At 51.6% G+C, this 13,066-nt stretch overlaps 1 protein-coding gene across 12 annotated transcripts in view; it reads right to left on the reverse strand.

Moving 5' to 3' along the window:
* ITPR1 (inositol 1,4,5-trisphosphate receptor type 1) overlaps nt 1–11,612 on the reverse strand; it is a 163,472-nt gene extending 151,860 nt beyond the window's left edge. For all 12 annotated transcript variants that reach the window (XM_064667121.1, XM_064667124.1, XM_064667116.1 and 9 more), the window contains exon 1: nt 11,494–11,612. The gene's annotated coding sequence lies outside the window, so the exon portion shown is untranslated. The remainder of the gene's footprint in view (nt 1–11,493) is intronic.
* Nucleotides 11,613–13,066: the final 1,454 nt, after the last annotated feature.

Genomic DNA, 13,066 nt, shown 5'->3' on the forward strand with positions numbered 1-13,066 from the left:
GCCAATTCCCAGTGGGGTGAGCTCTTTATAAAATACTGACTTATCCTAAGGCTTACCCACAGTCAAAACCAACGCTGTCTGTGTCTATTCTTTAATAACTGAATGGCAAAAGTCAGTCCCCTCGACATTTATCTCCAAACCTGCTGTTTCTGAGGTTGGCTGGTGCTCAGGAACATGCTGCACTGGCAGATGGAGCGAGGGACTCAGTGACCCAACGGGCCTCCCCACATGCAAGAGCTGCAAGGAAAGAGAATAATTTCTACACTGATTTATCTTCAAAGCTGGTTTTAGCCTCCTCAAAAGGGACTTGTGACACCTAACAAAATCATGCCAGTTATTTGCATTAATCACTACATGATCAGCCACCACAAACTGAGTGTTTTCCACCTTTGACAAGGATAACCAGGAAACGTGAGACAAAGGTTTTCAAGAGCACAATTTCCAAATATCCAGTTTAAAAGCCTTTTAAAAGAAGAGGCGTATCAACAACAGCAGACCACACTAATCCTGCCCAGATCAGACCTCTGTGGGGTTCATTTCTGATTATTCTCTTCAGCTGGAGAAGCCAGAGGTTGAGGCAGTAAAAACCTGTCAGCCTTGGCACGCTCACCCCAAATTCAGAACACGGGGACTGAGGAGAGCAAGTTTCCTCCTGGACAGATCAGCCAGAGCATCCCTGTGTGTCCCCTGGCCACAGAGAGACACTTCCCTCCTCACTGCACCAGCCAGAGATGGGAGATGACCTCAAGCAGCCCCTGGGTACACGGGGCAGGAGGATTCTCAACCCTCCCCGTCCCTGGCTCTCGTGGGTACAGAACAATCACTGCTCATAAAGCAATTGTGCTGCGTAGACAAACACAACCATTACCCCACAGTTTATTTATTTTAGATATGCCCGTGCCAGGAGCAATTGACTGAAACCAGAGGAGGGGACAGCCCTAAAGGAACAGTTGCAGTTATTCCCTGCACAATCCCATTTTTAATGGCATTCTCACACCCTTGCAAGAGGGGAGTCCTGCAAGAAACCCCTCCAGCTCCAGCCCACGGAGCATTGTCCTCCTTTTCTCCTTAACACTGAGGGAAAACAAGATTCCTTCTAGGTAAACTCACTTAAAACAAACCCAAGATGAAACACTGATAAGCATGGCAATATCTAGTATAAATTAGGTTTTTCCAAGCAGCTGAACTCAGGTGGCAGCAATATCGACAGCAGCAACACTAGTTTTCAAAATAATGTTCTTCTCCCACTGAGCTGGAGGGTCTAATTTTGACAGATAGAAAGACTGACTGAATTTTTCAAAAGAAACCTAAACTAAAAGTGGACTGTACACTGAGAAGTAAACTATAACTACCCATAGACATCAAAAACTACCTGAGATATAAACACATTCTATAGTATTTTTTTATGCCTTGAAAGCCTAAATTTTTATAATTATGCTGGCGATGTTTGCCTCATGTATATAAAAAGGTTAGTGTGTCTTTAGATATGTTTATATCCAGTTTATCTGCACAGGAAAACAAAATGAAGTTTCTGTTTAGGAAGCTACCAAAATCAATAAATAAATACAGCGATCTGTTGAATTTCCTGGGAATTGCAGACTCTGATTTCCAAGTCATTTGGCTCTATGGGACTGGATCTGAAAATGCATTAGTGAAATCCAGGCAGTGAATTAAACCCAGGAAAACCTGCTGTTCACCTCAGGACTTGCCTTTCCCCTCCTGCTCTGGTGAACACAAACCTACATCACAACCCCACGAGTTCGATCTTCTGACTGAACACCAAGTGCCACAATTCTGGGGGTCAGTTCTGATTATTTCCCACCATAGATTATCCTGTGTGTGTCCTCAAAGCAAGCTGGTTTCCCTAAGGCAAAAGGGGCTGAAAAGACCCAGTTCTGAAATGCAAACTGGGGATTTGAACAAGCCCTTGACCACCAGCACCTTCCCAACCCAAAGACCCTCCTTCTGGCTCTCAGGACTATTTTGGGGCACAAGCAGAGCACAAGCTCAGCCTGATGGCCTTGAACAAGACAGTATCAGTTTGGTGTAGTCACTGAAATTCAGTCCTTTCTCTCATGCAAACACATTTCACAGTGGCAGTTACAGCAGAATTACCAGTGAAAACACGGGAAAAATCAAACTGACTGTTAACTATCAAATACCTTAATGAGACAGCTGCTTTCTGAAAACCTCAGAATGGGAAATGCAACTGCTTTGTAAACATTTCACACTAATTTGCCCCATCACTCATCTCGATCCTGACGCTAAATGAGAAAAAGCAGGCTCCAGAGTGACACTGGAAGTTTGCTTTCCTTGAAGAGCAGAGTCAAGGCCCCGTTTGAAGTCCCTCCTCACGGGGACTGTTTGTGACAACACTGCTGCACTGCAGTTATTCCTCATCTCAATTGTTTGCTGGAAGGCTTTTCAAAGCACCCAAAGCTATTTTCCCCATTTCACGTCTCACACGCCTGCTTTTGTGTGGGATTTTAATTCTTTACCTTATGACTGCAAATCCTATTTGTAAAATAAACGAGAGCGAATTTGTCTCGGTGCCGATGGTTTGATTTCCAGCAACCGGGATACAAATTACTTAATCTTTTTAAGATGGTTCTAATGATGTTTGTTTGGAGCAGAAAAAGCTCCTTGCTGTGCCTTGCAGTCCCATGATGCACTCGGTTCTCTGCTGGCATATTTTCCCTGTGCTTTAGTGCTCAATTAAATAGAGATTGGCAATTTTATATGTACAGGGACCGGAGCTACACTTCATCAAAGTCTTTTTCACTATCTTGGTGGTTTAGTTACCAATAAAAATCTCTAACTGTACTGAAGTGCTTCAGCTTCATGACTGCAGACAGGAAACTCCACAGTGAAAGTTTAATTTTGCCTCAGTTTTTGACAGAAACAAGAGCAGAGTTTACGGGTAGAGAGACGACAAAGAAGCAAACACAGAGAACTGCTTAATGGCATAAGCATGTGAAGAATCATCCAAAAACTAACAGATCTGAGAACCCCCAAGACCAGGGAAGTCTGTGTTTGAATTAAATGGAATTGGGTCCTTAATATTTGTAAATTAGGCCAAGCAAAATAACATTTTTTAACTGCAACCAAACCCTGACTCCCTGTACTGACCTGACAGTCCAACGCTTATACAACTTGGTAAACCCACTTTACAGCATTACTTGGCTGAAATTTTGGCCCTACAGACTCGATCCAACGTTTCCAACTAACATTCCATGGTTTTTTGGATAACACCCACCCAACATTCTGTATCTATTTTCACAGGTGCAGCTAACTTGAAAATCTGAGCCCGGACTTGATATTTCCAGTTCTTATTTCAGTATAAAAAGGAAGGTTTCGTCCCTGAGGGCTGTGAGAAAGATTCCTAAGAATCCCATTCAAACTGCCAAAGCAGGGAGGAAGTGCTTTATTTAAAAGCTCATCCAGTGAACAGTCACCATGCTGGGGCTGAGGGACGAAGCTCCTCCGTCATCTGCAAAGCTTCTGACTTAGCAAATCTAAAAGGAGCTCTTTGCACACGCCAGGAAAGGCAAATCCAAGGGATTTTGGGTACTGGGATGTGGAGCTGAAGGTTGGGATTCTCGCCCTGGCTCACCTGCAGCAGGAGGCTGCTCAGGAAGGGTGTTGGATGCCGAGAGGGCTCAGCACGTGTTTTATGCACATGCAGTTACATTTCAGAGATTAAACATTAAAAAAAAACCAAACCTATCAGCACAGGACGTTTATCTACCACGGGATCTTGTTTTCCATTTAACTGCAACCTTTCATGCCCAGGAGCTGCTCTCTGCCAACACATGGCACCTGATGAACCGTTAGATTAAAGGGCACAAATGCACCTTCTCAAACCAAGTATTCTCCTCCTGAGAAGCAGATTTCCCTCCCCTCTCCAGGCTGAGCAAGATGGAGCTGTGGCAGAGGGGAAGGAGGAGCAGCACAGCACCGTGACTTTCTCAAGGACATGCAGCAGGTCAGACTCAGAGCCCAGATCTGAATCCAGGTCTCCTGAATCCCCAGCCAGCAGCCCTGGTTCTCCCAGGAGGGAGCTCAGTCTCCCTGCACAGCTAATCAAGCACACGCTTCCCCTTCCTCCAGAAATAAGCTGGAAGAGGCGTGGAAATCCACGCAGCAGGATGAGGGCCAAGTTAATTATCTTCTATTCATACTATTTGCCACTTCACAGATAAATAGCTTTTTTTATCACATCAGTGATAAAGTTATTCAGAAGTTACTATTTCATAGGTCCAACAGCAGTTTAAGAAAAAGGGAGAAACAGATAAAGTAATTCATTTTGTTAACTTTAACCTCAATAAATCCTCAACACAGGAAAGCAAACATGCACAATGTCCTTTTCTCCTCAGAAAGAGCACCTGCATCTTTTTATTTGCCCAGTGCAACCAGAAAATTCAGGTCAGAAGCACAGAAGTTACACTGCCAGTGGTATCTTACACAGCAGCCCAAGACTGAGGTAACAAATACAACTGACAGGTCCTAGTGACAGGCACCTGCAGGGAGCTGGAAAGGGAAAATCCATTAGAGAGGCACTGTCAGGGGGAAAAAAATCAGTTTTTGTTCCAAACCAAGTATGAGCTGACAGCATCTTTTTATTGCCATTAGAAGTAAGGAGCACTTCCTGGAGCTGATGTGGACTGAGGGCTGTCCTTACTGCTCCAACTGTGCTGGGAGGAGGCAGCCCAGACATCAGCCTCTGGACAAGGCCCCCACGAGGAGGCCACAAGGTTTTCCACCACTTTCCTATCAGAAGGAGAGAGTTGGAACACACCAAAAGGACCAGGACAAGCAGTGTCATGGGGAAAGAGAGCAAGCTTGGTCTGTAACACCAGCTGGGGTTTGGCCAAGGAAGAAAGATGGCCAGGGGAGAAGAGGGTACAGAACAGTCTCAAGTTCATTTGGTGTGGTCATGGATCTACTGAGGGTTCACCATGGCAGGGGTGGCTCCTGCAGCCCTGCTCCTCACATCACCCCTCCACACTTCCCTCCTCACCAGGAACAGGCTCCCCATGTCAACCCTCTGCCCTTCCTTCCTCAGACTCTTCAGCAAAGGAAACACTCCCTACATTTTGCCAAGCAGTTCCCTTGTCTCTCCACCTCGGTAGCCTTCATCCACCTGCATCTCCCTCCGTCCCTGCTGCCCAACACTTCCCCTGTCCCCCAGTCCCGCTCCCCCTCCTCCAGCACTGCACCTCGGCGGGGGCTCCCTCTCCTCCATGGCGGCTCCGCTGTCGGAATCCAGGGCTGGGCTCTGCAGGATGTCCCCTGGCACACTTGGGTCCACGCTGGCAGCGAAGTCAGCGCTTCCCTGCCGCTGGCAAGTCTCTCCCGCAGGCTCAGGAGTGTCCCCGGCTCCAGAGGCAGGACCCTCAGGCTCCCGGCTCTCCCCTCCCGGACACCTCCGCAGGCTCCCGGCTCTGGGCTAAAACCTCAGTGCCTGGGACAACCAGCCCAAGAGGAGGAGCCTCTGCCAGCACATGATGGGCACGTGTGGAGAACCACTGGTGGCCTGGGGACCTACTTTGAGCCCTGCTGAGCTAAAAACCCCGATGGGCCAGGCTCCTTCACAGATGAAGGCTCCGGGCCCCAGGAGGACTTGGTCCTGTTGGCCCCCCAACAGTAATTTTCTAGAACTCGAGCACAAGTCACTCTTCTGAGGCAAAGGTTCAAAATACTGAACCATCTTATCTCAAAGAGCATTAGCAGTTGAATCTGCTAAACCCTTACAGAGGAGCAGCCAAGTACTGCAGGATTATTTTAATTAACCCTTCAGATCAAGCATCATCAGCCAGCTCAGGTATGTGTCTGCCTCCATGTCCATTGCCTCAGAGTGGGATGACACAGGACGTACCTGGACTGCAACAAAAGCTTTTTTCCCCTCAGAACTTTGTGGCAGGTTTCTGAATTTCTGAAGAAGGGGAAAGGATAAGCCAAGGCACGAAAGAAATGTTTGTCAAAGTTTCATGTGAAACTGCTACTAAACAATTCCCACAAATTACCAACAAAAAGCAAGCTCCAGCCTTTGGGCAGCAGCCATTTTTTGGCCTACTGTGATCAGACATTTCTTCCATGTACCTGCACAGAGACTATGATCTTCTGACCACAGACACTTGTGCACAGGACAGGACAAGGAAAGAAGGAACTGTTTGTGTGCATCCTGACACTGGGATCCATCCCCCAAGCTGACAGTTTAGAGCTTAGCACCACCTTGCTCCAAAAGCAGAGGCACTACCCAACATCCTAACCCAGAAATTTGCTTCATCTGACATTCCAATTTCTCAGAGCTCTTCCCCATCCTTTGATCACCTATTAGACAAACATGCACAGAATTCCAGACTGGACTAGGTTGGAAGGGGCCTTAAAAAGCTCATCTCATCCCACCCCCTGCCATGGGCAGGGACACCTTCCACTAGACCAGGTTGTTCCAAGCCCTGTCCAGCCTGGCCTTGGACACTTCCAGAGAAGATATCACTGAGCTGTGAACACTCATCTTCCCACAGCACTCCTCACACTGGCATCTGGCATGTGAGGGTGCACTGCATTGCCACAAGCCATAAACCACCAAACAACACAGGCTTCCAGGCACATTTCCAACCCATTTTTCCCTCTAGAGGGTTAACTTGCTCAGATACGAAGTGACATTTTATTCCCCATATAACACTTAGGAAGCTCTGATCCAAGTTTTGACAGCCTCAACCAAAACCACAGCTATGAAAACGAAACTCCTGAGTTCCGAATCCACAGCTGAACGTCACAGCTTTCCTCGCCTGAGTTACAATTCCTGGAGTCTCCATTTCATCTTCATTTTTTTCATAGAACAGAATCATGGAGTGGTTTGGGTTGGAAGGGACCTTAAAGCTCATCCAGTCCCACCCCCTACCATGGGCAGGGACACCTTCCACTTGGTTGCTCCAAGCCCCGTCCAACCTGGCCTCGGACACTTCCAGGGATGGGACAGTCACAGCTTCTCTGGGCGAATTTTACCCCAAAGGAATTTGATCCCATAAACCACAACTGCTCTGAAGACCTGGAAATGTACATTCTCTACAGGTACAGCCCAAGCAAGAGTGACACACACTGCCCGTGGTTGCCTCTGCCAATCCAAGAGCAGCTGCAGCACCCTGGAAAGAGGGATGTGCCTCCAGCCCCAGGCAATGCACAGAGCCAAGACAGAGAACCAGGCAATAACTGCTGGAGTGCTTTTGGAGTGTCCGTGGGGAACAGAAATCAGAGAGGGATACTGAGCCAGATCAAAGCTCGTGCTGTTCTGGCATCCTGCCTCCCTCAGCAGCCCCTGGGAGATGCCGGGCGGATGAGCACAGGAATCGTTTGGAATAGCTGTGGACACGGACAGAATCCGGTTCCCAGCCCAGGGACACTCTCTGCTGGCTCTTCCAGTCTGGTCCTCACAGCACCCCATGGAGCAGCCCCTGTGCAGTCCCAGCACAGCCCTCTGGATGAAGCTCAGTGGCTTTTGCCTCCCCTTGTCACACACGAGAGGCACAAAACAGGCTCCATGTACCGAAGCACCTCCAGATTCCTTTGCTATCTCAGCAGAGGAAACCAGTTTGGAACATACAGTAACACAGATTTTTAGGGCTCAGGATTTACACCACAGTCTCATCGTGACAGAGACGTTACATTTACATAACTCGGCAGCAGCATAGGATTCTCTCCCTCCAAACCCCCCTGGTCTCCACGAGGCTGTGGTAGAGCTGCCTTCCCTCACACGCACCCACGGCCGAGCCAGCAGCTCGTCTACCAGCTACTACAGAGCCACTACCCTCATCCCACCTCCCACGGCATCTGAGCATCCTCCCGGCTCCAAGACACAATCCTACAACTACAACTGTCTTGTATTGATGGGGTAATAATGTCTCAGACTCCCAGCACACTCTGCAACCTGACACACCCGATACTCCAGAGGAGTTTGCTCTGCACTGAGGAACCACCACACACGGCACCACGGGGAACAGCACAGCCAACACAACCAGGATCACAGGACCATGAAGGCTGGAGAAGACCTCCAAGATACCAAGTCCAGCCTTTGGCCAATACCACCAGTTTACTCAATTTCTGAACATCTCCAGGCACGGGGACTCCACCACCTCCCTGGGCAGCCCCTTCCCATGCCTGACCACCCTTTCCAGGGAGAAATTCCTCCTGATGTCCAACCTGACCCTCCCCTGGCACAGCCTGAGGCCGTTCCCTCTCCTCCTGTCCCTTGTTCCCTGGGAGCAGAGCCCGACCCCCCCCGGCTCCCCCCTCCTGTCAGGGGGTTGCAGAGCCAGAAGGTCCCCTCTGAGCCTCCTTTTCTTCAGGCTGAGCCCCCCCAGCTCCCTCAGCTGCTCCTGCTGCTCCAGCCCCTTCCCCAGCTCCATTCCCTTCCCTGCACACGCTCAAGCCCCATGAGGGCCCAGACCTGGACACAGCAGTCAGGTGTCTCACCACTGCTCAGCACAGGTCACTGTGGTTCCTGTGGCCACACCAGCGCCGGTACAGTCCAGGTGCCATTGGCCTCGTTGCCCATCAGGGCACAAATGAGCTCAAGAGCAGCTACACCTGCTGGAAGGGTTGTCAGGACGAGATACACCTGCTCCCCTGACAGCCCCACCCGGGGGCAGGCACCTGAACAGGGCTCAAGATATTCCCAACCTGTTTTAATCCAGCTTCAAAGTACTGAAACAGAACTTCCACCTCAACACTCTCCACTTCAGCTCACCTTACATAAAGCAGCCAGAAGGAGTTTCTGCTTCCAGAAGGGATTTCTGGACCTCACCCACTTGACCAGCCACTGGGACTGTTCCCTTGCACACACACACAGAGCATGGGAGGAGCTGGAACCCTGCTCACACACTGCACTCCAAACTGCCACCCTTGCAGGTGACCAGCCCTCTTCTCATGCTATCACTGTGTCATGGTCATTCAGCACTGCCCTTACCACAGCAGTTACTGTGAAATCACACCAAGACCTGCCACCACAACAGCAGGACCTCATGGATTTGAGTCCCACTCCAACATACAGTGACACCTGTGAGCTGCCAGCACCCCAGATTAGTTCTTCACTTGAACTGGATTCTTCCACTTCCTACACTGCCCCACACCAACACAGGTTTGCTGAGGTGACATGAGAGGATTGATGGTGCCATGAATAAGATCACATCACACAGTCATTTAGGTTGGAAAAGCCCTCCCAGACCATCAACCTGTGCCCAATCCCCACCTTGTCCCCCAGCCCAGAGCACTGAGTGCCACGTCCAGGCCTTCCTTGGACACCTCCAGGGCTGGGGACTCCACCACCTCCCTGGGAAGCCCCTTCCCATGCCTGACCACCCTTTCCATGAGGAATTCCTCCTGAAATCACACTTCTCATTTATAAGCAGAGACCACAGCTGCCCTTTACACCCTGTTCATCAGGCCCAGGACACCTCCTCCACCCACCTCTTCTTACCCACAGCTGCAGCTCCAACAACCATCACCAAAGAGACACACCAACTGCTCACCCCTTCCGTGCTCTTCACCAGAGCCTCTTCCACCCTCCACTGATGGGGTTCAGGATTAGCAAATCTTATAAAGATATACGATTTCCCCCAGTAAAGCTCCACCCACGATTGCAAAGGCAAACCAAAGTTACTCTTGCTGCTTGTTTACTTCCTAATTTATGAACCCCTAAGTAAGAGGAAACTCTATTTTCAAGACTTAATGCTGCAAAACAGATGGGGTAAAAAAAAAATCTCATCCAAGCAAACACTTTAATCTCAGAGGGAAATAAGGCATGTTAAGAGAAAAAACCCTGTTATTGACAAACAAGAGATTAAAGAAAACATTACAAATAATCAGCTCAGCATCAGCTTACTTGACAGCTAGTTCTGAAACACATTGGAACTATGGTTTTACTTCCACAGTGACTCCTTTTCTGGTTTAAACACACTGAGCTCTACACCTTTGCACCAGTTCAAGACACTTGGTTTCCAATGTGGTCAACTTTCACATTTGTGTCATCAAGTTCTTACACCAGAATTTATGGCCTGATCGATGCCACCCCCTTTCTCCATTCACTGAACCACCAGTGCTGAGCAACCAAAGCTCTGCTCCAGCCATGACACCGTGAACCCCGTCGTTGCTCCAGGCACTGACCTTACACTGGCAAAACCACCGGGCACTTAGAACCTGGAATATTTGCTGTGCGAGGAAATTGGCTTCAATTAAGGTCCAGAAAACAAACAAACAGAAAACCCAGTGCCTGGTAGCCCATTAACTTGGCCACAGAGAAACCACAGAGAGAAAGGAAGAGCCAGTGGGTTTATATCACATCCCATCACAGAGCTGAGCCCTGCAAGGAGAGCAGCTCCACTGAGGGCCTCTGGTCTGGGCTCAGAGTCAGCCAGGCCTTGGCTCAACAAGTCTGGAAGTCCTGGGATAGCAGGCAAACTTCCGAGCGCAGGAAAAGAAGCTCCAAGGCAAACAAGAAAACGCACATTGACAACACAAAGCACACGCACAGGTACCGACCCTCGTCAATACGTAAAACGAAAGGCTCCCTCACACGCTACTCCACACACGACTGCAGCCACTAAATCTTCATCAGGCAAAGATCTGGATTGTATTAGCCACGTTTTCCCTTCCTGATTTGCGAGCAGCAGGATCGCAGCCCGATCCATCTGTGCTGAGCGGGCACAGAACTGCTGCACGGCACAAATCTGAGTCAAACCTTTCACCTGTTGGACTGTTTTCCTACAAACTCCGAGCCAGCCTGGCCCCACGCGGGGCAGGGATGGAGAGGCTGAGCGAGCCGAGCTGTGCCCGCTGCGGGCGGGCAGAGCCCCCGGACCCCGCACGGCCCCGGGGCAGCTCCGGCCGCGGCACAACCCGCAGCACCGACCAGGCGGAGCTGCCAGCACCAGGGCGTAAAGCCGCTCGGGATTATGGCACATCCCACGTCCCTGGATGGGGAATGCACATGTGCCCCCACCCCTTCCCCCGCTCCAGTCCAGTTAGTGTAGTCCAGGAAACAGCCAAATATTTGGGCTGTCGGGCCAGTCCCCGGGACCCTCCGAAACATCCACCCACCGCCGCCCGGCTTTTGACCATTTAAGAGGAAGATCGCCCGTAGCCAAGTCCCCATCGGCGCTCGCCAGTGTTTACATAACGCAGAACATCCCTCGCGGCTGAGCCCCGGGTACGGGGGGAAAAACACGGGGAAAGTTGGAGCGGACACGGGGCTGCACCGCCGAGCCCCCGGTGGTCCTGGGGAGGGAACCCCGGCCCGCCACCTCCCGGGACCCGCCAGGAGGGCGGAGGGTCCCTGCCGCGTCCTGCCAGGGCTCCGGCGGCCGGGCATCCCCGCCGAGCACCGGCTGCATCTCGGGGGCATCCCCGCCCAGCACCGGCTGCATCCCCCGGGCTGCGGCTCGAGGCTCTCCCGGCGGTCGCTCGCCGCCCCCTTCCCTTCTTCCCCGGCCGTACCTGGCTGCGGAGGCGGCGGGGCGGGCTATGTGCGGCTGGACAACCCCATCCCGGTCCCGCTCCCGAGGCTGCGCCCGCACCGCCTCAGCCGCGCGTCCACATGGTCACTGCACCCTGCGCCCCGCGCCGCGCCTTAAGTACCGCGCGGGGCACGCCGGGAAACCGAGTCCCGCCACCGCAGCGCCAGCTGCGGCGGAGCCCCCCAGGACTACAACTCCCAGCGTGCCCCGCGCCGCACCCCGGGCGGGGGGAGCGGAGCTGCCGGTCCGTGTGCTCGGGGATGGGAATGGAGGGGTGGATGGGACGGGATGGGATGGGACGGGATGGACCCCCCCGTTGGGGTCGGGAGGCTGCGCACAGAGTCCAGAGCGGGCGGCGCGAGGCGCTGCCTGCGCCGGGGAGTCCCGGGGTGCGGCGGTGCGGGAGTACCGGGCACAGGGGCTGCGGGAAAACCGGCCGGGAAGAGCAAACACTGAGTAAACGCTGAGTAAATCTGGTGTCGGCAGGGCGGGATAGCGGGGAGGTGACGCCTAAACCCTAAATGTGAGGTCTGAGGCTGCAGCTGCTGGCACAGGTGGTGTCACTTCTGCGGGTGCTCAGGTGGGAGCCCTCGGTGAGCAGGGCGGGGGGGGGGAAACACGGCTGTCCTGAGAGAAACAGCTCAGAGCTCAGAGAGTTTCACCGGGTTTCCTCTGCACTAGAACAGTGTCACAGGTTTGTCCCTAACGTGACAGCCTGTCTACGTGTGATATCACAGCTTCAGCCAGGATGAACAGCAGTGATTAAGATTATAGTACTATTCCATTCATTAATTGCATTAAGCAATACTTTGTCCTTAAACGTTAACCAAAGTTATTTTCCACAATCACACCCTGTTTTCCATGCCCTCTGTGGGGTACACGTGGCTGGCTGGCAGCACCAAGAGCCATCTAGAGATGGGTGCAATGTTTGCCTGTGAAAGGACTGTATCACCTTTACTGGCAGCAGGTGAAGGCAACACTTCCCTGTGCTCATTTCCACCCACACCCACGTGCTGTGTGGATAACAGGGAATGGTGTGGAACTCCTGCCAGGCTCCTTGCTTGTTGCTCTCCACAGCAGTGGGATGACGCTGGAGAATGGGAACAAGCCTGGATCAGCCAGTGGCTCAACTCAACACACCCTCCCACGGCACTGGTTGTCCATTAAAAACAGCTCCAGAGGAGCTGGAATTGTGGCTCAGGAGCAAGGACGTGCAGGAGCAGAAGGCCGTGACTCAGGAGCTGAAGCGAAGGTCAGTGCATGGTTTTATGGTTCTCCTCCATGGCTGCAATACTACAAGCCATTACTCATCAGGAATTTGGCAGAGTAGAGGTGCCTAATATCATTAGATAATCCTAATGAATTCTTGTGTAAGCAAATCTAATCTCTGGATGGTTCAGCGGGTGGAGGCTGTGAGTGGCTGCAGCCAGGGCAGGCAGTGACATAAGGACTGTCACCAGAGCCAGGGCAAAGCTGTGCCTGCTGCACACCTTGAGCAGCTCTGCAGGCAGTGTGCCTGGAAACAGCTCCAGAGCTGAGGGAGAAATCCGAGC

Source organism: Pseudopipra pipra, chromosome 11, assembly GCF_036250125.1.
Source record: "Pseudopipra pipra isolate bDixPip1 chromosome 11, bDixPip1.hap1, whole genome shotgun sequence".
Lineage (NCBI taxonomy): Eukaryota > Metazoa > Chordata > Aves > Passeriformes > Pipridae > Pseudopipra > Pseudopipra pipra.